This window comes from Lygodium microphyllum, chromosome 2 (assembly GCF_053477565.2).
Source record: "Lygodium microphyllum isolate KBCC chromosome 2, Lygodium_microphyllum_v1.1.10, whole genome shotgun sequence".
Classification (NCBI taxonomy): domain Eukaryota; kingdom Viridiplantae; phylum Streptophyta; class Polypodiopsida; order Schizaeales; family Lygodiaceae; genus Lygodium; species Lygodium microphyllum.
Genome location: NC_141136.1, coordinates 48,823,343 through 48,846,171, shown reverse-complemented (window position 1 = coordinate 48,846,171; position 22,829 = coordinate 48,823,343).

Below are 22,829 nucleotides of genomic sequence, written 5' to 3'. Positions count from 1 at the left end.
CTTTGCAGTTGTCCCCTCTCTTTTTGTGGTGGATTGGCGGTGGCAGCTCTCTCTCTCTCTCTCTCTCTCTCTCTCTCTCTCTCAATCTCCCTTGTACATGTTCATCTCTCTCACTTCTTCTCTCAATACACTCATCAACAAAAAGAAAGAGAGAAGTAAAGAAAAGAGAAAAACAAAGAGAGAATAGATAATGCACTTACCTCAAAGCTTGAAGAAGAATCCCTTCGTACTTCTCTCATTTTTTTCTCATTCTGGAGGTCCTTCCTTCTCCTTTACACTTGTCTCCTCCCTCTTCATGGATGGTGGCAGTGGGAACGACCTCTCTCTCTCTCTCTCTCTCTCTCTCTTGCTTGTTTACAAACCTGTAAAATGCCATGCTCGGGTTTTGACAAATTTTTATGAAGCCCCTCTCTCTCCTGTTTTTTATTTCTCTCCATCTCTCTCTTCCTTCCCCTCCCTTCTTCTCTCTATTTCTCTCCCTCCTTCCCTCCCCACTCTCACTCAACTCATCTCATTGCAAAGACAATCAAAGATAGAAAATAAAAAGCTTAAGAAATAAAGATATTGAAAGAAATGTCACTCCACCCCTCTTTATCTCTCTCTCCCCCCTCTCCCTTTACTTTTCTTTATTAACCTTCTCTCTCATTCTCTCATTGTTTTCCTATTTCTCTCTCCCTCTCTCTCGCTCTCTATTTTTTCTCTCTATCTCTCTTTCTTCCTCTCTCTCTCTCTTCTTTTCACTCTCCTTCCTCTCTTTACCTCACCCTTCTTTTCTACGTCCTCCTCCTCTCTTCCTTCCCTCTCCCTCTCTCTATTTCTCTCCCCCTCCCCTCTCCCTCTCTCTATTTCTCTCCCCCTCTCTCTATTTCCCTTTCTTTATTTCCTCTCTATTTGTTTTTTCCCCCTCTCTCTCTCTCGTTGTTTCTCTCACTCATCCTCTATCCCTCCCTTCATCTCTCATTTCTCTCTTCCTCTTTCTCTTTATTTCCTTTCTCTATCTTTTTCTCTCTTTCTCTCCCTTCATTCTTCTCCCTTCTTTCCTCTCTCCCTCTCTTTCCATGTATCTCTTTGCAAAGAAAAACAAAAAAAGAAAACAAGATAACACAAAAATAAAGCAAGAAGAGGCAATGTACCTATCTCAAAGGCGTGAAGATGAAACCCTTTGTACCTTCTCTTTGCACCTTCCCTTCCTTCTCCATTGCACACTTCTCTTTCTTCTTCATATATAGCGGTGGCGGCATGGTGATAAGCTCCCTCTCTCTCTCTCTCTCTCTCTCTCTCTCTCTCTCTCTCAAAGCTTTAAGCTCTCTCACTCTCTCTTTCATTCTTTCTCGCAAATGTTCTCTCGACGAATGTTATGCTCGGGTTTTCGAAAAATTTTCCCCAGACCGGCGTCGCTATATGCGTCGCTAATATTAGGGACGCATATAGCGACACATATAGCGACGCTAATAGCCACGCATATAGCGACACCGCCTTTTTGCGTCGCAAATGGCCGTCGCTATTGCCCCATTCCCTTGTAGTGAATCAATCAAGACACACATGTTGCTTAATTAGTTTTTAGTTCTATGCTCCTTTAAAATTATTTTCATTTTTCTTTTGGTTGCTAGAAGTACATGTTGATGTCTTAATTTGTTTAATCTATTTTGATAATTAGATGTATGTTATTGATCCTTACTTAGAAATGATGACATTCCCTATATAATTTTCTGTTAAAAATTTATTGTGCAATTTCTTGTTTGATATTAGCATGTCTAAGAGGAAGGGCAAAGTAGATAAAGTGATAAGGAAAAAAGAGAATTTCCGCGGAATTCCCTAGTTGAAAGTACATATAAGTAGGGAATGTAAAAAATATGAAAAATGAGAGATTTCCTACTGAGAGTACCTAGGGAATCCCCTCTAGAAAATTTTTCCTATATATGAAATATTTCCTATATAGGAATTATTTCCTACATAGAAAATTTTGTATTTTCCTATGTAGGAAATATTTCCTATGTAGGAAAGGTCTTATGTGATTCCCTAGTTATTCTCACTAGGAAATGTCCCATTTTCCCTATTTTTACTTTCCCCACTTATATGTATTTTCAACTAGGGAATTCCATGGGGAATTCTCTTTTTTTCCTATATGGGGATCGATTGAAAGTTTCTTGTGCACCTAGTTAGATGTGCTCGAACGAAGGGGGGGAGGACTACCATGAGTTTCTGCAAGGAGCCTGCACTGGCTGAGTGTACTTGGGACGATAGCACCCTCCCCCAGTGCACGTAGCCAGAGATGTCGCACCTCCCAAGTAGAAGCTCATGGTGTTTGGAGCCTCCAACCCCAATTAGCTAGGTATGTGGTCCCTTCCTAGGAAAGCTCGTCAGGTAAATAACTAAAGAGTAAAATAAGGGAAAGTCAATATTTTCCTAACATGGGAGTATGTCAAAAACTTCTTGTCACCAATACTAACCTCATCAAATTTTCATGACCATTTTATCGATGCAGGTCCAACTCGCCTCTCTATACTTCACTTCAACAGGTCAGAAGCTCTCTTACACCGTCTCTTTCTCTGCTGAGTCCATGGTCTTTAACCCTGGGGTGACCGAAATCATCTCCTTTGGCTCCCTTATGTGGTCCGATGGGGCTATCACATTGTCTGTAGCCCTATCCTCTTTGCTTGGATTTAATACCGACTATTAGGCACTGCTCAAGTCTTACTTCATAGAATAATGATCTACGCTTCTCTACTTTGTTTCGAACTCTGCAATTTCTCTGTACGGTTGTAGCCATCTCAACTATGCCAGCTAGCTTAACCACTTAGACTTTTGGATCATACATAATGATAACTGCAACATAGCCTAGCTTAACTACTTATATGTTTTGTTCGTCTTTGCCGTGGTTTCACTATAGTACCACGATGTGGCGCTACATGCTCCTACTGTCTACAACCCTTTTAGATTTACTTGACGATGATATCCTTACCTCTTAAAGTCCATTAGTTAAAACAACACAAGCACATGCTTTATGACACTAGCACACCTAAAACATTCTTCAAACTCAATTGTCATCGCTATGAAAGAAAATTGGTTCAACACGTTCTTCAAACTCAATTTTCATCGCTGTGAAAGAAAATGGGTTTTGTTGAACGAGTAAATGTACTACATCATCCCAACAACTTCTTGAAACATATGAAATGTTGCTACCTTTCCAAAACACAAAAGAAAGATCACTCTTATAGACTCGAAATTTGTCACATATAATATCATGCATTGTTGACTAAGATGATGATTAGGTTTACAAAATGTGAATGCTTTTGGAGTATTTATGGATTTTTTGACCATATTCCTTTTCACAAATTTACAAAAAGTTGTTTCAATGATCATAGGGATATGACTTACGTATTCGATTTAGGGTTGCAAGAGGAAAAAAAGTGTTGTAGCATCCTAGGGAGTTTAGTCATAAATATATTTATGTATCACGTGGGTTTAATAAAAGGGATTTTTAAAATACTATTTTTACACATTTTTTACATTTAGAAGGATCCTATATAAAGGAGTTACTTACACATTGAATAGAAAAGGGTTATGTTTTATTAAGGGAAAATCCACATATAAGAATATTTATGAATAGGCCTTGAATGCATGTGATATAGACGGCATACACATAGTGAATTACCCAGGCGTAGCAGTCCTAATTATATTTACACATATCACTACTAAAATATAATAACAAATCCTTCCTGGTAGGATTTGATGAATGAGAACTAGTACTCACATATGGGGTAGTGCCATGATAATGAAATATATTAATCCCCAAAGGGGAGTGAGCCCAAAACTTTGTAGAAAGCTTCGAACTTCTCATGAGGAAAGCCTTTGTGAGACTATCTTCAAGGTTGTCCCGTGTTGGCACGTAAGATATGTTGATCTCTCTTTAAAAAACATATTAATAATGTACTTGAATGTGCTTAGTACATGCATGGAACACTAGACTCTATGCAATTGCCATTGTGCTCTAACTATTAGTAAAGATGGTGGTAGCACATGACCATCCAATATCCAAATCAGCCAAAAGGTGTTTGAGCCAAACACACTTAGTCATAGTTGTGCAAGCTTTCATGTACTTAGTTTCACAAGTAGAAGCGTCCACATGGGATGTTTTCTTACTCATTCACACTATGCATGTGCTACTGAGCATGAAGCAAAAACTATTGTGGATACAAAATTATCATAACAAACAGTACCCTAGCAAGAATCTAAAAAAGCATGTAAATTTGGTGGTAATGATCCTCCCTTGGGATAAACTAGCCCAAGGTACCTAGTACCACTCAATTAGTGAAAGATCCGCTTCACTAAATACCAATGCTTAGTGCCCAGGCTATGCATTAGCTTGCTCATCTCTGAGATTACAAACTAAATGTCATGTCTCATAATGTATACATAAATCAAGCATCCAACAGCTTATCAATACAGGAAGTTGTCAAGACTATCTCCAGTATCATGAAGGCTCGACTTCAAACTTGTCTCCATAGGACTGGCAATAGGCTTGCAGTTTTCAAGGCCAAATCTATGCAATAATATCTCAACATTCTTTGTTTGACACAAAGTAACACCTCCATCATAGTGCTTAAAATGAATGTCCAAATAATGATGCAATAGGTCTAGTCTGCTTTTATTAATGCTATAGCAACACCTTGCATAGCTAAATTCACTCTTGCAACATCATTTTTAGTCATAAGAAAGTCATCTTCTTCCTCCTCATCCATCATCCCATCTTCATTCTCATAGCGTGCTCGAGATAACATACCTGCCACTGGGTTATCTATTCCTGCAATATGCTGAAATTCAAGGTTCAAAGATTTGATGTATGCAATTCACCGAAGCATAGCAATGTCTAGGTTAGCACAACTAGTAATCATACCCAATACCAGCAAACAATCAGTCTTAATGACTACATGAGCACCCATAAAATACTCCTTATCACATTTAAGGGCTATCACAATTCCCCATAATTCTCTTTTTACCTGTGGATATCTTCTCTGTCGTTCAATCAATACTTTTGCACCAAAGCGTATTGCATATCTTTGCTCTTTCTCATCATTCTCTTCATTCTTTTCATTCCTTTCATTCCATAAGCATCCATCTCTTCATTCTTTTCATCCACTGCACACCCTTTGATTGGAACATCATCCAAGAAGGGCATAGTCAATTGTGGCATAAAATCCATAAGTACCCTATTCATAGCATTTGTCATGTGTGCCACTGAGTTTGTTGCACCCTGTGGGAGAGTACACATCCGTACTAACCCCAAAGGAGTCTTCATAGTTGTGATATCTGTGCTTTCAATTGCAAGCTGAAACTGATCATACCCCAAGTAAAGATCACCCAAAGAATAGATCGCTCTGCCTGCAAAAGCCTCTGCAAATTCATCAACCATAGGACTTGCACCCACATTTCTTATGGTCACTTTATTGACTGGTTGTATGTCTTGAATAAATCTCAAAGATCCATTCTTTTTGGGCATAGTAAACCAACAATTTGAGTACAGGACTGAAGAAGGCTCCAAGATTTTCATGCGAATCTTTTCATTTAGCGAATCCATCAGCCCTACACATATGCGTTCAGCCCTACACATAGCTTCCATTGGCTTAAACCAACATGAACTTCCACTACAAAAACAGGCCTCTTAGATGCACTTTTAGACGCGATTTTTGAATATAGAGAAAATCTTACGGGTGCGTCTATCCGCCTGTCTATTTGCATGTCTACATCATCGCATCTATAATCGCATGTATAAAGGAATTTACACGCAAAAATAGACGCGCAACAGATGCACATATACATGCGTAGATATAAATGCATTAAAAAACCAAAATTGTTATTAATTTAATTTATTCTGTGCATCTACGAGTGCGTCTATCTGGCAACTTAGACGGACATATAGACACGCCCGTAGACGCGCTTTTACAAGCACTCATATACGCGAACGGAAAACAAAAATTCTCATTTTTTAAAAAAAGATATTCAATTTCGTTTTTAAATTTGAATTATCCAGCGCGTGTATGAGCGCGTGTACTCTGCATTTTAGATGCACTTATAAACGCGCGTTTTCTGCAATTTAGACGCGCGGATAGACGCGCAAAACAGAACTGGAAAAAAAAAACAAGAGAGCATGTGGTTGCAAAGCTCTCTAGTTTTTTTTTCCCCCTCCCATACATCAGATTGTGCATTTGGGAAAAAGACAATGGATCAAAAGCATTTACATGGGGAGTTTAAGTGCTTGCAACCTAAAGCGTGGCCGCAAGCAGTAGGCTCAAAGATGGATAATACATATATAAGAAAACAAGGCCATAGAGGAGGTATGGTGCTCCTCTACGAATCTGAAGAAGAAACATCTTTGCTAGCACCACCATGGCTACTAGCATCGCTATCTCCCTCCTCGCTATGCTCCACATCCGAGTTCGCCTACACACACAAAAGATCAAGGTTGCTTATGTAGACATGGTGGAGAAAAAGTTATAATTAGCCATAGTCTTAATAGAAAAGTAAGAAAAACATACCTCCTCTGGCTATCGAATCCTCATAGCCCGGTTGTATTGGTCCTCAGTGATGAGACCCTCCTCATAGAAGTGAAGCCATGTGGCTGCGCGGTTATGGCCTCGATGGTAACCTACCTCTCTAGGAGTATGTATCCAACCAACGATAGTAGTCTGCAAAACAATCATGATATATACAAACAATTATGAGACACAATGTATTAGAACAAATTATATAAAGAATTGAAAGAAATATAAATTTTAAAAAACTAAAAATCAAAATATACTTACAAACTCTCTGCCGCCCGATCCATAATGCGACGATCTCATGGTTTCCATTTGGATCCGTCGCGCCTCTGCCTGCTGGCGACTCTTCACTTTCTCTGCTGCTTTCTTCTTGGCTTTCTTCCACTCTATGTGGTGGCACATAGGTGGTTGGCTATAGGCTCCATGCCCCTCCTCTTGCCCCGCAGTGAGTCTCTGGCGCGTGTCATGAGGTGGGATCTTTTGTTGTGAAGCAAATCCCTTACTTTTTTGTGTCCCCAATCATCCGAGAATCGCTGACCCTCAAGATTTGGGTACCTCCTATGGACTGCCCTCAACACCTCCTGCCACAAGCCGCTTTTCTGATTTTTGAAGTAGATGAAACAATATTTATACGTCGCATGCACCACGCTCCTCATATACGCCATTACATCCCTTCATCATCATGGAAGATGCCAGCAGTATCTGTAACTCTATACTACTGGCGTATACGCTCCTCTACATGATCTACTGATGGGGTGATCGCTCGCCACCTCCTAGAGGCAACCCCCATGTAATATTTCGAATTCCTAACCCGCGTTCTTCATAAGAACCTCCTCTTGGTAGGAGTCCAAAAGGATAATTGTTGGAATTATGGTAATTTTTGTTTCAAAATTATCCCCTCTCCTCGACCGACGGTCATGCTGGAGGAGAGGGAGAGTGGCATGGATGATTAAGCTCCTCGCTGGAGCTCGTGCAAGGGGGATATGCCATGCACTATGGCCGCGTGGCCCCGGGAGGGTCCCCTCCCCTCACCTATAAAAGCCTTGTGGGGGGGGAGTGAACAAGGGAGGGCCCTGCCGTGGAGTAGGGCTAGAACGCCGCTGGGACGAGAGAAAGGATAGAGTCGAGTATTGCTATGAGAAAGGAGAGAGTCATGTATTGCAGTGGGGAGGAAGGTAACGCCGCCAGGCCATGGTAGAGAGAGAGAATGAGCTGAGCTGTGACGCTGCCATGGAGGAGAGCAGTTGCGCCGAAGGAGGAGTCGTGAGGAGGTTCGTGACGCCACCAGCTGCCAGAATCCGCCGCCTTCCTCTCTGTCTACGTGGTCTTAACGATTCTCAGAAGCTTCTTGGGAAGCTTCTAAGGGCCTAAGAAAGCCCCCCTTCCTGTGGATTTTATAAGCCCCTTCCAAAGAGTTTTTTTGATACCCCCCTCCCCCCCGAGATTTAAGCAACCCTTCCCGTGGGGTTCCTTACAGGTCCATATTTTATTCCCCAGGTTTTTAAGCATTATTTTTCCCTTGCATCCCAAAAATCCCCACCATAGTCGGCTTCTTTTCCCCCCTTCTTATGGATCCGCAATAGCCAATACTAAGACCTTTTCTCTTTGCATCCTCGGGAATTAACCTTTTCCCTTGCATTCCCTAAAATCCATTTACCCAGTCGTAAACCCTTTTCATGGATTCACTTAAAGCCACACTAGCAGGTTTTAAACCCCTTTTCCCAATGAATCTTCTTAAGTCCACTTTACCCCCTGTTTCCTTTTAAACCCCTTCCCACATAAGTCCTTTAAAGCCATTTTATCCCTTCCCATGAAGGCCATTTTATATCCGAAATTTAAAGGCCTTTTTCATTTCATCCATCTCAAGGCCAATATCCTTGCTGGGTTTAAGGGCTTTCCCATCAAACCCTCCTAGAGATAATTTTTCATCCCTCCGAGCTTCGAGGAGGAAGCCTATAAGGCTTCCCCATTAGATCCTCAATTAAGCCCCTCACGGCTTTGAAGAAGAGGGGTTTCTGTAAGCCCCTTTCCCCTCAAATTCCCCCATAAGCCCATCCCTAATTTTCCCCCCCACACTCCTCCACAAAGATCCTTATCCCCGGAACTTCTATGAAAGGAAGGAGAAGTTCGTAAGTTCCCACTTCTAAAGCTCAATTTCAAAAGACGGTGAAATTGATTAAGGAAGCCAAACCAAAAGGGAGTTTTCGCGTGCAAAGGAGACGGCCAACATCATAAATCTCCATCCAAGGCAAAAAGGTCGAATTCGAGATGGCTCCTAAGAAGGCACAAGGCGCAACCGCAGGAGGATCATCTCCTAACATCCATGTGGACATTTCACCACAAGTCCAGGTTTTCTTCCTAATTTTGTTTACGTCGTAATATTTCAATTGTGCATGATTCATTTACGGAAATTAGGATGCACTTTTTGGATTGAAATACCTTGGCTAAATTAAAGGAAATAACTTTGATCAAAGAATCGGTCATTTGTATTAAATGAATGAAAAAGAAGAGCATAAGATCTCTATGCATTCCTAGCAAGTGGTTTTTACGCATTGCAAAGTAACGAACTTAGATTAACTAATGCCCATTTTTACAAGTCGAAATAACGATAGTACACTTCAATTTTGCATGGAAAGAATAAATTGCATGTCGCATTATTAGGCATCTTTCCTTCGAAATGATTCATTAAAAGAAGGTCGCTAATAATCCGTAGGAATTTACAAGGCCTGGAAATGGTTCTTAAAAAAGTAGACTAAAATGTAGTCAATTGGCTTAAATCTCAATCAACTACGTAAATAGTTACGAAAGGTTGTACAATGCTTATTTAGCATACGAAAATCTCATTTAGAAAAGAAGTTAGAAAAAGGTTGCATGGTTCACATAAAACCCTATCACTTAGTAGCATGAATCTTAAATGCATCAGTTATGTCGTAACTTAGCATATGCTTTGGTTTTAACCAGAAAAGTAGGGTTTGTAAATATACTCAAACGTAGGAAATGGATCATGTGGTTACGAGAAGGGTATCGTAAATACCTCCAAGAATAGATAAGTAAATTAGTTTACCCTAAAAACACCTAAACCGCAAGCAACTCGTTCAAGAAGGGTTAAATCAATGCAACATATCCCAAAGAGCTAACTAGGGTTTAGCACATTGAGGACATGACCTAATCGCTCTTATTGCCAAAGCTGAAACTCTTATACCCTAAAGACTTGCCCTCATTCACGGAATGTAGGGAAAATAGGACACACTTGCGAGAAACGATCTAGGGTTTTTACCCTAAGGATCGCTCGCTAAAAGAATGAAACTCGATTTGGATTTGGAACTTTTGGCCCGACAATATCGACCTAGTGCAATCAGGAATGGATTGTTATGAAGATACCCTAACCCTGTTTCCTATCTAATCATGATTTTGTGATTAGACAACGCCATTCGATGGGTAAAATAGTCCCATGATTTTGATGCGACACTCGCGCAATAGGTTGGAGAGTCACATGATCTTGTGATTTGATCAAAAGGGAATGGTCAATTCCTTGGAATGAGATTGGCAGATTCTTACGCAAGTTTATCTTGCAAGAGGAGAAATAATCGTCGTGATATAGTACCTTTCTTGGGTAAAGTAACCAAGATACGAGGATTAGATATTTTCTTGGAAGCAAAAGACCAATTAGTAAATTGGAATAACATATTTACTGCTAAAAGAACTTAAGGTATTGGTTAAGTTGGGTTAGTAGGGTACAGCCCTAACCCAAGGATATAGAGTTAACAAACAAACCCTTGGGGATCTTGCCAAGTCGCAATTGATCTCGGATCAAGTGTTGGATGCATTCGGAGAGAAAGATTCACTCCTTAGCAATTGGCCAAATAAACGACCACTGGAATTGATTGTGCTTGTAACAGTTTAGAAAGCACTGTTTGCATTGTTTGTTCAAGGAACTAAAGGATGAAAAGATATCTAATGCTTCAGGTTGAAGGCCTGAAGGGAGAGGCAGCTTCAGTTACCCCTGACTGCCTGCTTGACCCTAACCAAGGGGGTTGTTGACCGCGCCGGGAACGTGGACCGAACCCGCCATGAGTGGTCTATCCATTGAGCTCTACTTGGAGCAGGAGGACGCTTGGGTGCCAAGGGTGGCTAACGTGACTCGGGATTGGATCTCGAGGCTCGCATACTAGTTTATGGGTGGAAGCTTCGAATAGTGATCCCTGGGGATTACTGGATAGCCCTCAGGCAGATTATGGACAAGCCTACGGGCGGAAACTCCTTGTATTTCAAAGATAAAATGATGAAATGTTAAAAAAAGAACTTGCTTGATATTGTTTTTCTATGTCACGTGATAAGATTATGTGAAGGAACCAGTGCTTAACAGGATTAATTAAGGAAGTTGATTGTTATATGTCAAATTAATGTGTTAGATAATTACATAACTAAAACAAACCGAGGAAAGTGCGGAGGATGGGCCATGGGTCCGTCCTACGGTTGGGTGGTCCCGGTTAGCCGGGAACTTTTCTCAAAAATCTCGAAGAACAGTGGGATGATCATCATCAGCAAAACGAATAATGAGAGCGATGACCTAGAGTTACATCTTACCCGATTTACGTTGTTTTAGGGGAACAAAATGGGACTATGCCTTATGGCAGAGAGGTTGAGCCTTGCATCCCTCTCGTTTCCCCTCCTCCTTGAACCAAGTGCAACATGAATCTACTTCGGACCTGGCGTTTCTGTGTAAAGTAGTTCGCTTGGGTCTGACGCTAGTTGTTGTTAGCTAATGACCAATCAGGAAAACCCTAATTCCGATCGATCCTAAGTGGGAACAGCCAGGATACTTCGGCTACATGGCAGACGTGGGAAGACCTAGTTCACAAAACCCGTAACATTCCATGGGAGTGCCGGGCGGAGTTTTCTAGACATCCTTTTTGATGGACTGCTAAGACGAATCCTGGATGATACTAGTGGACACGTTACAGTTGGTATCAGAGCAAACCAACAAAGGACTTGTTTTTAAGAAATTTTAATAAGAATAAGTAAAGCAAATGTTACTGTCCCAAACATTTCCTTACTTTCAATGCTGTCTTGCAAAATTATGAAGCATCGAATAGATTCTTAGCGTTCCGAGTCATGTTTATGACCGTGATGCATTCCACCGATTATCGACAAAGGGTTGAGATGATGAACATCCTAGACCGCATTTACAATCCATCGCCTGTGTACGTGGAACGAAGATGGATGGGTGTTTCAGGGATCTATTACATAGCTGCCCATCGACCTGCGTACCTTCAAATTAACTTGAAGAGAATCAAGTGGATGGAGGATTTGAAGATCGTGAAGCTGTTCGTCTTTGTTGAGGCTCACGCAAACGTGACCCTACAGGTCGGGGGTCGAAGGGTTAACTAGAATAACTATGTGTACGGGGAAGTGATTCAAAGAATCCCTGCCGACCGAATCAAGGTTTTGGGACGTCATGAGAAGAATGGATATCAAAGGAAAAGATACCCTAGTCTTCCAATGAACTATCAATTCCTGAAAATCAATGACCCCAATCCGTACTACTACTCAGTTCGTGTAGCTGAATGCAACAACATCTTATTCTGCTTGAATTAATGTATCAACTTGTTCCATCGCCCCAAGAAATAATTGTACCTCGAAAGGGCTATGCTGATATGAATGGAATAAAACTTTTTTTAAAATCAACGATTGTCTTGACTGTGAATATTGATAAAGAAGTAAAGTGATTTGGTCACTTGGCTAAAGAAATACGCGGACGTAGTTCCTGAAGAGTTAACAGAACTCCCGCTTCAAAGAGAAGTAGATCATGAGATCAAGCTAGTAATAGGTGTTGAACAGTGCACGAGGGAGACGAGGAACGGAGGAAGAGAGAGGCGAAGAGAGACACAAGACACCGAAAGTGTGTTGAGATGACAAGCTCAACACATGCGGACATTGATGATGGACCACCTGGTTAGATGGGTCCACACGTCTACACTTAGCACGTTGGTGGTCATTATGAATCTCACATGGCCACTGACTCATTACTTATTATATTCAGGTCATTACACCTATTTACAGCTGGCATAGTTATAGCGCCAGTCGACTAGTGTAGTCGGTTATACATTGTTTGACTTAGTAGGCCACTTTCCTTTTATGTTGTATCTTATATATACTTTTTGTACATTGTAAAGTATGTGGAAGAAGAAGAAGAAATTAGCAAGAAAACGTTTTGGCATCCATCTCTCTTCTTGTCTCTTGAGTGAGCTTCTACTTGTGCATTCTGTGTGTGTTCGGCGCAGCATCTTGAGCAACCCCCTCCACCACGCGATTCTTGACATGGTATCAAAGCCGCGCCATTGAGAGAGGCTGATTTCGAAGGTTGAAGCAAAGGAGAAGAAGCAAGGTTCGAGCAAGCAAGCCACGGGTAAGAAGCTCTCCCATCCTTCAACTCTTTCTCTTGGATAGTGCCTGTGGAGGCACCGGAAGCAGGGCAGAGCAAAAATCTCAGATTACAGTGAGATTTGGTATGCACGAAGAGTGCTGTGTATTGTGCAGATTGGCCCTTCAGGGCTTTCCCGCAGTTATTTTGGGCATCTGAGGCCGTTTCAAGGCCCGTTTTAGAGCCGCAAGGTTGCGGACAGCAATTTCAGGGTACGCTGTGACTTCGACTGTATTGACCGAAAGTGGGTGCGCAGGTTATAGATTTCAGATCTGTAAGTTCAAAGGTGTTTACAGTGAGTAAACACAATGTTTATCTGCAAACAGGTTGCAGATTTCATGTATTGTTGAGCAGACAGTGAAAAAGGCTGTCTGGTGTATTGCTGTGCACTACAGGTCCAGGGTTGCAGAAGATTTGCTTGCTGTTGGTATTAATTTTGTGATAATGGCAGAGAACAGTGGAAGCCCCATCATTGAGAAGCTCGACAAGAACAACTACCCTTCATGGAAGTTCCGTGTCACGAACTTCCTTATTGGAAAAGGCCTCTACGAGTTTGTTTCAGGTGAAGAAAAGGAGGCGGAGATGAGTGATCCTCCAACTGCAGAAGAGACAAAGGCACGAAAAGAATGGAATGCAAAGGATAAAAAGGTCATGTATTGGTTGTCTGCAGTAATTGACAATAATATGCTGGGACACATTAGAAATGCAGAGAATTCATATGCAGCTTGGACCATACTTGAAAGTATGTTTTCTGTAAATACAAAGGCATGAAAGATTCAACTCAAGCAAGAGTTCAATACATTAAAGAAAGGGAAGATGTCTATCAATGAGTATGCACTGAAGGTAAGAAGCATTGCAGATGCATTGGCAGCGATTGATGCAATGCCCAATGATGATGATTTGGTGTCGTCTACCTTGGGTGGACTTAACAATGAAAAGGCTTGGAAGTCTTTTGTAACTTTCGTATATGTCAGAAAGCCATTTCCAGATTTCGATGAGTTGGTCTCCCTTATGATCACTGAAGAGATCAACATGCAGAGTGAGACATCTGAAAGAAGTGGTGAACAGGTCTAAGCTTTCTACTCCAGTTCAGGAAGGGGACGTGGCAGGTTCTCTTCAAGAGGCCGTGGTACAGGACGTGGTAGTGACAACCAGCAAAACAGATTGAATCAGCAATTTGGCGATATGCAGGTTTCAGGAGGTCATGGTAACTTTAGAGGTAGGGGGAGCTTTAGAGGAAGAGGTGGATGGCAGAACAGAGGTTCTAACAACTCTGGTATTGTGTGTCACTACTATGGCAAAACAGGTCATATTGCAGCCCAATGTTATGCTAAGAAAGATAATATTCGGAGTGGTAAGTTGCAGCAAGGAAACTATGCATCGTCTTCACGACAGAATGAAGACAAAAATGAACGTTTGTTCGTTATGCAGCATATGCTGAATGCTGTTACAGGAAAGGGAACACATGAAGATGTTTGGTATGTTGATTCAGGTGCATCCAATCACATGACCAGCCATGCAGAATGGTTTGGAGAGATGCAGGATTTGCAGAATGCAGGTTATGTGCAGACGGGTGATGACTCATGCCACCCAATTTCACACATTGGAAAAGTTCCCTTGTCCTTGCATGATGGTAAGACAAAGAGTCTTTCAGATGTATTACATGTGCCATCTATTACAAAGAACTTGGTGTCAGTCGGTCAAATGGTAGAGCAAGGGCTGCAAGTCAGATTTAATGCAAAGGGCTGCTTTGTAGAAGACTTCAATGACAAGTGCAGGTTGGTAGCAAAGGGAAGTAGAGTTGGACATATGTTCACTCTAGATGCTGGAATTCCTACTATGAATGCTGCTATGTGTGCCAAAGGAAAAGGTGTTGTTGCAGACATTGAAATTTGGCACAAACGCATTGGACATGCAAATGTACAAAGGCTAAAATTAATGCAGTCCAAAGGGTTGGTTACAGGTTTGCCTACATTTAGAGTTACATAATTTCAAAAGGTATGTGAAGCATGTCAGTTTGGTAAGCAGGCAAGACAACCCTTTTCACATGACAGAGATGTAAGCAGAAATATCCTTGATGTTGTGCATACAGACATTTGGGGGCCTACACAAAATGTATCTCTTGGAGATAGTTCATACTTTGTCACATTTATTGATGATTGTTCTAGAAAGCTGTGGGTATATTTTATGAAGAAAAAGAGTGAAGCTTTTGAGCACTTTAGAACTTTCAAGGCTGCAGTTGAAAGAGAAACAGGCTTGAAAGTAAAGTGCTTGAGGTCAGATGGAGGGGGAGAGTACCTCTCAAATGAGTTCAGTGATTTTTTGAGGTCTCATGGGATAAAGAGACAATTCACATGCAGGTATACCCCACAGCAAAATGGGGTTGCAGAAAGGAAAAACAGGCATATTGCAGAAGTTGCATGCGCCTTGATGGCTGAAAAGAATATGCCTAAACATTTTTGGTCTGAGGCTGTTCATACTACTGTTTATATTATGAACAGAACTCCCACAGCTACAGTTCATGGTATGACCCCTGAAGAATGTTTTACAGGTAAGAAGCCTGATGTTTCACACTTGAAAGTATTTGGCTGCATTGCGTATGTTCATGTGCTAGATGAGTTGCGGAAGAAACTAGATCCAAAGGCTGAAAAGTGTTTCTTTATTGGATACTCTTTAGAGCAGAAAGGGTGTCACTGTTACAACCCTGTCACATGTAAGTTCAGAGTGAGCAGGGATGTCATGTTTGATGAAATGAGCAGTTGGTATGCATCTAGTGGTGATGCATTGGATGATGATGATGATCATGATACTCGTGTGCAGGCTGAAAAGCAAGAATCACAAACTCTTAGCGGACCAGAGACATCATTTGGTAGTCCTTGGTCTGGGAGACTAAGGAGTACCTCTACATCTTCGGGTGCATCTAGTAGCACTATAGGTAAAGACAAAGGAAAGAATAAAGTGTCAGAAGGCATTGATGCAGTTCTTGATGGAGACTCCAGTGGCTCAGAGAGCTTGGATGATGAGCTTGGCATTCCTTCAGTGAGGACTCCAGGTGTGCAGAGAGCACGTGCTAATGCAAAGACTCCATTGAGTGATCCAGTGGTACGCAGGTCTAGCAGGGTGAGATACCCTGTTAAAAGATTTGGTTTTGAAGGTTATGCAGCTCACCATTATGCTTATATGGTGAAACTAGTTGAGGATGTTGAGCCCACATGTTTTGAGGAGGCTGTTGGTCATGCTCATTGGGATGCAGCAATGGATGAGGAGATTGCTGCATTAGAGGCCAATAAGACTTGGGATCTAGTATCATTGCCAAAGGGAAAGAAAGCTATTGGATGTAAGTGGGTTTTTAAGATTAAGCACAATGTAGATGGTTCTATTAGCAGGTACAAAGCTAGGCTGGTTGCAAAAGGCTATGCCCAGACATATGGCATAGATTATGATGAAACCTTCAGTCCAGTTGCTAGGATGGCAACTATCAGATGTGTGGTTTCTTTGGCAGCAGCCAAAGGTTGGAGGTTGCAGCAAATGGATATAAAGAATGCCTTCTTGCATGATGATTTGCAGGAAGAAGTGTATATGGATCAGCCAGCAGGTTATGAAGATTTAGAGCATCCCACGTATGTGTGCAGGTTGAAGAAGGCACTCTATGGGCTCAAGCAAGCACCTAGAGCATGGTCTAACAAGATCAGAGAGTATCTTGTCAATATTGGCTTTTATGTTTCTGATGCTGATCACTCACTTTATGTGAGAAAGGGAGATGCAGGTTTGGTCATCATAGTCATCTACGTGGATGACTTGATTATTACAGGTGATAGTGATAGTGGGATTGCTAAAGTCAAGGGCTGCTTGAAGATATAAGTTTGAGATGAAGGATTTAGGTGAGCTAAGGTACTTCCTTGGCATTGAGGTGATTAGATGTGATGATGGTATATGGCTGTCCCAAAGACAATATGGCTTGGATATGTTGTCCAAGTATGGTATGACTGCATGCAAACCACTTTCAGTCCCGTTGGAGCAGAATGTAAAGCTGAGTGCTGATGTTGGAGATGAGATAGAAGACCCTACTATGTTCAGGAGGATAGTGGGGAGTTTGATCTACATGACCATTACAAGGCCAGACTTGAGCTATGCTGTTGGTCTTGTGAGTCAGTTTATGCAAGTACCTAGAAAGCCACATTTGGATGCAGTCAGACGCATATTGAGATATGTGAAGTCCACATTACATTATGGACTTTTCTATGAGGCAGGTACAGATGTACAGGTATTTGGATACACAGATGATTGGGCTGGTAGTATGTCTGATAGAAGATCTACCAGCGGATACATGTTCTCTCTTGGTAGTGCAGCAGTTGCATGGAGCAGCAAAAAGCAATCTACAGTTGCTTTGTCGAGTACAGAGGCTGAGTATAGAGGTGTTGCTGTTGCAGCATGTGAGGTAGTATGGTTGCAAAAGCCATTGGTTGATTTGGATGTCCAGGTGGAAGGTCCAGTTGTCATTTATTGTGACAACATGAGCAGTATACAGTTGGCTAGGAACCCTGTGTTCCATGCCAGGACAAAACATATTGAGGTACACTACCACTTTGTGAGAGAGAAGGTACTAGCAGGTGAGATTGACTTGGTGTATGTCAGCACACAGGATCAGATAGCTGGCATCTTCACGAAGGCATTGAGTACAGAGAAGCTTCAAAAGTTTTAAAGCTTACTTGGAGTTGCAGAGATGCAGTTGAGCTTGAGGGGGAGTGTTGAGATGACAAGCTCAACACATGCGGACATTGATGATGGACCGCCTGGTTAGATGGGTCCACACGTCTACACTTAGCACGTCGATGGTCATTATAAATCTCACATGGCCACAAACTCATTACTTATTATATTCAGGTCGTTACACCTATTTACAGCTGGCATAGTTATAGCGCTAGTCGACTAGTGTAGTCGGTTATGCATTGTTTGACTTAGTAGGCCACTTTCCTTTTATGTTGTATCTTATATATACTTTGTGTACATTGTAAAGTGTGTGGAAGAAGAAGAAGAAATCAGCAAGAAAACGTTTTGGCCTCCATCTCTCTTCTTGTCTCTTGAGTGAGCTTCTACTTGTGCATTCTGTGTGTGTTCGGCGCAGCATCTTGAGCAACCCCCTCCACCATGCGATTCTTGACAAAGTGGAACCCCAGAAGTGTGTCAACTGAGCACACATGATAGGAATATATAGAGGGGACCTGGGGCGCTATATATAGACAGACTATATATAGCTAACACCCCCTCTCAAATAAAGGTCCCTTACTATGGATGAAAAAACCCTTGGGGGCTCAAGGGAAAAACCCACAGCTCTATATAGGCCTACCGTTATATTAATATTCAAAATATAAAATTACAAAGTTGAACTTAGAAGAGCCTATTCATAGGCATCAAAGGAGATGTATAATTACAACATCAATAGAAAATGAGCTACATCACTCCTGAATTACAGCAGCCTATTCAGAGGCATCAAAAGAGCTTTATCACTCCTAAATATACAACATGTAAAATAAGAATAAGCGACATCACTGCAAAAGATAAAATCTGATCCAAGAAATTCCTTCAACTGAACTTGGGATGTAAGCAGTATATCTGTCACATCAAAACTTAAAGAAAAACGTTATAATGACATTAAAACAACACAAGGTCTATAGAGACGGTTCGCAATGCCGCTCTATAGACAACATAACACATGTGGGGCCCCATTAACAGAATATAGATAAAACAATTTATCATCAGCTGGAATATAAATGCTCATCAGCTGGAAATAATATAAACGAAATAATGTGTCATCAGCTGGAATATAGACCCTCATCAGCACATCTGGAAAGAATATAAACAGATTAATGTGTCATTAGCTGGAATATAGACCCTCATCAGCTGGAAATAATATAAATGAAATAATGTGTCATCAGCTCGAATATAGACCCTCATCAGGCTGGAAAGAATATAAACGAAATAATGTGTCATCAGCTCGAATATAGACCCTCATCCTCAGTTGGAAAGAATATAAACAGATCAGGGTAGTCTAAGAGAAGGCACCAAGAATACACTGCCCTGTGGCACCAGCAATACCACAGGCCTTTAAGATAGATGAAAAGGTAGCTTAATCCCCCTTTACATCCTTCTTTTGGAATGAGCCAGAAAACCCTGTCCATGTTCAGCATATCCAGCAAGCATCATGTTCCATGACACTATGTCTTGATAGACCAAATTGTCAAACACATTTCATGCCTCGTTAAGACACCCACATTTAGCATACATATCGACTAAGCCGTTTCCAGCAATTATAGCATTCCAAGACAAAAGATCTCGGACTTTTAACCTGCCACATGCTTTCAAGGTACTTGAAAATGTACAAGCAACTCGAGGTACTTGAAAATATACAAGCACCTGGAAAAACTCCCTTCTCTTGCATTTTGTGAAAGAGTTTAAGAGCAAGCAATCCATGGCCATGCTTGGCATACCCTACCAACATTGCATTCCAAGCCACTACATTTTTGTTTGGCAAATACTCGAGCAATCTGTGGGCATCCTCTAAAGCTTCACATTTAGTCGATAAATGTCAGTCAATGAAGAAACATCATACAAATCCACTAGTGAAGATACATCCTGAGAGATTCACCGGGACATCCCCAATCTCAAAGATTTAATCAGGAAACGCAGTCTCAGAGCCCTACAGTTAGATTCATCAGACCACTTGAGAGATTCACCGGGACATCCCCAGTCTCAGAGATTTAATCATCCGTTGTCTTCCCTGCAAGAAATCTTCAAGGTGCTTCATGTCCAAAACTGAAGCTTTACGCAGGGTGACCTTAAACTGAATGTTAAAGTCACAAACTACGAGAAGTGCCAATGCAATCAGGTGCTCTTGGTAAAGTCCTAGAGTTAAGCAGGATGCGGGGGACGTAGTACCTCCCACGGAGCAAAAGATGGTGATGAAGCACTTGCACCTCAAGTGCACCTAATAGAGAACATCACTCTTCCTAATGAAAATGACGTCTGTAATTCTGAGCAGAAGGCTGAAAAGCCTGAACAAGATCTTCCACCCGTGTCTTCTTCGCTATTGTGGAACATCAGGAGCCAGAAAAGCTGGATGTTTAGATCAGCACATAGAGCTTCTGCTTCATGTTTGGCCCTGTCAAGTTGCACTTGTCTCTTCAATACCGGCGGTTCTCCATCTTGGCAACCAGATGGATGCTGCGAAAGAAGAGCAGGCGTATTTGAGAAGGAGAGGTCGATAGCCAACACCTTCCCTCGAAGAAAATCCAAGCTCTCCATGCGAGCCACGGGTCTCAGGATCTCCCAGAACCCTCGTCAGATCTAATTTGAATGTCCTCTGTTGAGAGGCTGAACAAGCTAAAGACGACAAGGCGGTAATGAAATTTCTGTACAGCTGGTCGACTGAGGCTACCGGCCAGATGGAAGCTAAAGATGAAGCTGTCCTCATGCGTATTGAAGAGAAAACAAATAAAAGCGAAGAAGGAGAGGCTCAACCCCCACAGACCCGGAAAGAAGCGATGCCCTTGGAGGAAACTGGCTGATTTTCTCATAGCCGTCCGGAGGGAACGGGCATCTCTCCGTTTCTGCGAAGCCCCCAACTTGTTCCTGCGAAGAGGAGATCGTTTCTTGGATCCTCCAAGCCTGATTTCACGAACCGGATCATTCGTCGACTTGTTGGAGGGGTCCTGATCGTTGATGTCCCTCACATAATTTTGGGAGCTGGCAACGCTAGTGCTATGGCCGCAGAAGGAGAAGTGCTTGATCTTCGACTTGAGCTCGACGCAGATATCGATCCCTCCTTCATGTGAGCTCCGTCAGAGAGAAGCGTGGCCTCAAGAGCGTCGGCAGCCCATTGCTGCGTGAGGAACTGCCAACTGCACGCTTCTCACAACAACGGCATCGTCCGTTACATCCAGCATTACCTCCACAAACTGCGGATCTCCATCGCTGACCTGCTTCTGGCTCTGGGTGTCACGTTGAATTCCTCCCATCGTCCAAATATAGTGCTTCAGGCAGAAGGATTCACTGTTGCTGCTGTTGCCATGAAGATGGAGGGGGAGGAGTCGTAGCAACGACCTGGTCACGGGGAACGGCATCACGGCTGGGGGAATAATGGCCATGGGAGCATACTGAGGGGTTGGCGATATGCTCTGATACCATGTTGAACAGTGCACGAGGGAGACGAGGAACGGAGGAAGAGAGAGGCAAAGACACGAGACATCGAAAGTGGAACCCCAGAAGTGTGTCAACTGAGCACACATGATAGGAATATATAGAGGGGACCTGGGGCACTATATATAGACAGACTATATATAGCTAACAATAGGAGCTGCGCCAATTGCGAAGAGACCCTATAGAATGTCTATACCGGAAGCAATTGAGCTGAAGGAACAACTCAAGCAACTGCTAGATCAGGGCTACATCCGTCCTAGCAGTTCACCATGGGAAGCACCAGTACTGTTCCAGAAAAAGAAAGATGGAACACTTCGACTATGTATTGATTACAGAGGGTTGAATCAATCAACAGTCAAGAACAAATATCATATTTCTAGAATAGATGAGCTTCTTGATCATCTTCAGGGTGCCAAGATCTTCTCCAAGATTATCTTAGGTCTGGTTACTATCAGATAAGAATCAAGGAAGAAGATATCCCAAAGACGACCTTCAATACTAGATATGGACACTTTGAGTTCTAGTTATGTCATTAGGGCTTACGAATGCGCCTGCCACCCTCAATAGGTTAATGCAGGATATCTTTAGACCATATCTTAATAACTTCGTGCTCGTCTTCTTCGATGCCACTCTAGTCTATTCCAAACAGGAAGGAGATCATGAACCCCAACTTCGGATTTTCCTTGAGACAATAAGGTCACGCAAGCTGTATGCTAAGATGACGAAATGTGCATTCCTCAAACATCAGATTGGTTATCTAGGATTCATCATATCAGCAGAAGGAATCTCAGTGGAGCCGGCCTAAGTCAAAAATGTTCTAGGATGGCCAAATACCAACAACTATCAAAGAAATACGCAGCTTCCTTGGATTGACAAGATGGTATAGGGTCTTCATCAAAAACTATGCTTTGATTGTAGCACCTTTGACAGACTTACTGAAGAAGCAAACGTCCATTGCATGGTCAACTGCTGAACAAACTAGCTTTGATAGGTTGAAGCAAAGTTTGGTATCAGCACCGATCCTAAAACTTCTAGACCACAATAAGGAGTTGAGGTAGTAACTGATACTAGCATGCTTGTCTTCGAATGTGTGCTCGTGTAGGAAAGTCATCCTATAGCATAATCTTCAAGAAACTGAAGAGCCATGAGAAGAATTATGCTACCCATGATCTTGAACTTTTAGTTGTCAAGCTTTGGAGACACTACCTGCTGGGTAACAAATTTACACTAGTGACTGATCATAAAAGTCTCAAGTGGAACTTTACCTAGAACAAGCTCAACATGAGGCAATGTCAGTGGATTGAAGTGCTCGAGGAGTATGACCTTGAGATCAAGTACCGAGCTGGAAAGGAGAATGTAGTTGCTGATGCACTCAGTCGCAAGGCATTCCTTAAATCATTAATCTTGCAAAATCCATCAATAGCTAGATCTCTAGCTACAAAGGTGTCCATGCCAAACAACCCAATACTTGAGCTAGCTAGAGAAGAAGCATGCCATGATCCAGCCTATCAAAAGATGCTAAGGGAAATCTCTATCAAGGACCAGGAACAAAAGCTACAGGCTAAGTATCATGAATTCTCTGTCAATAGTGGACTTGTCTACTATAGAATGAGAGCATGTATACCGGCAAGCCACTCACTTAAGCAGAAGATATTGTTCGAAGCTCATGA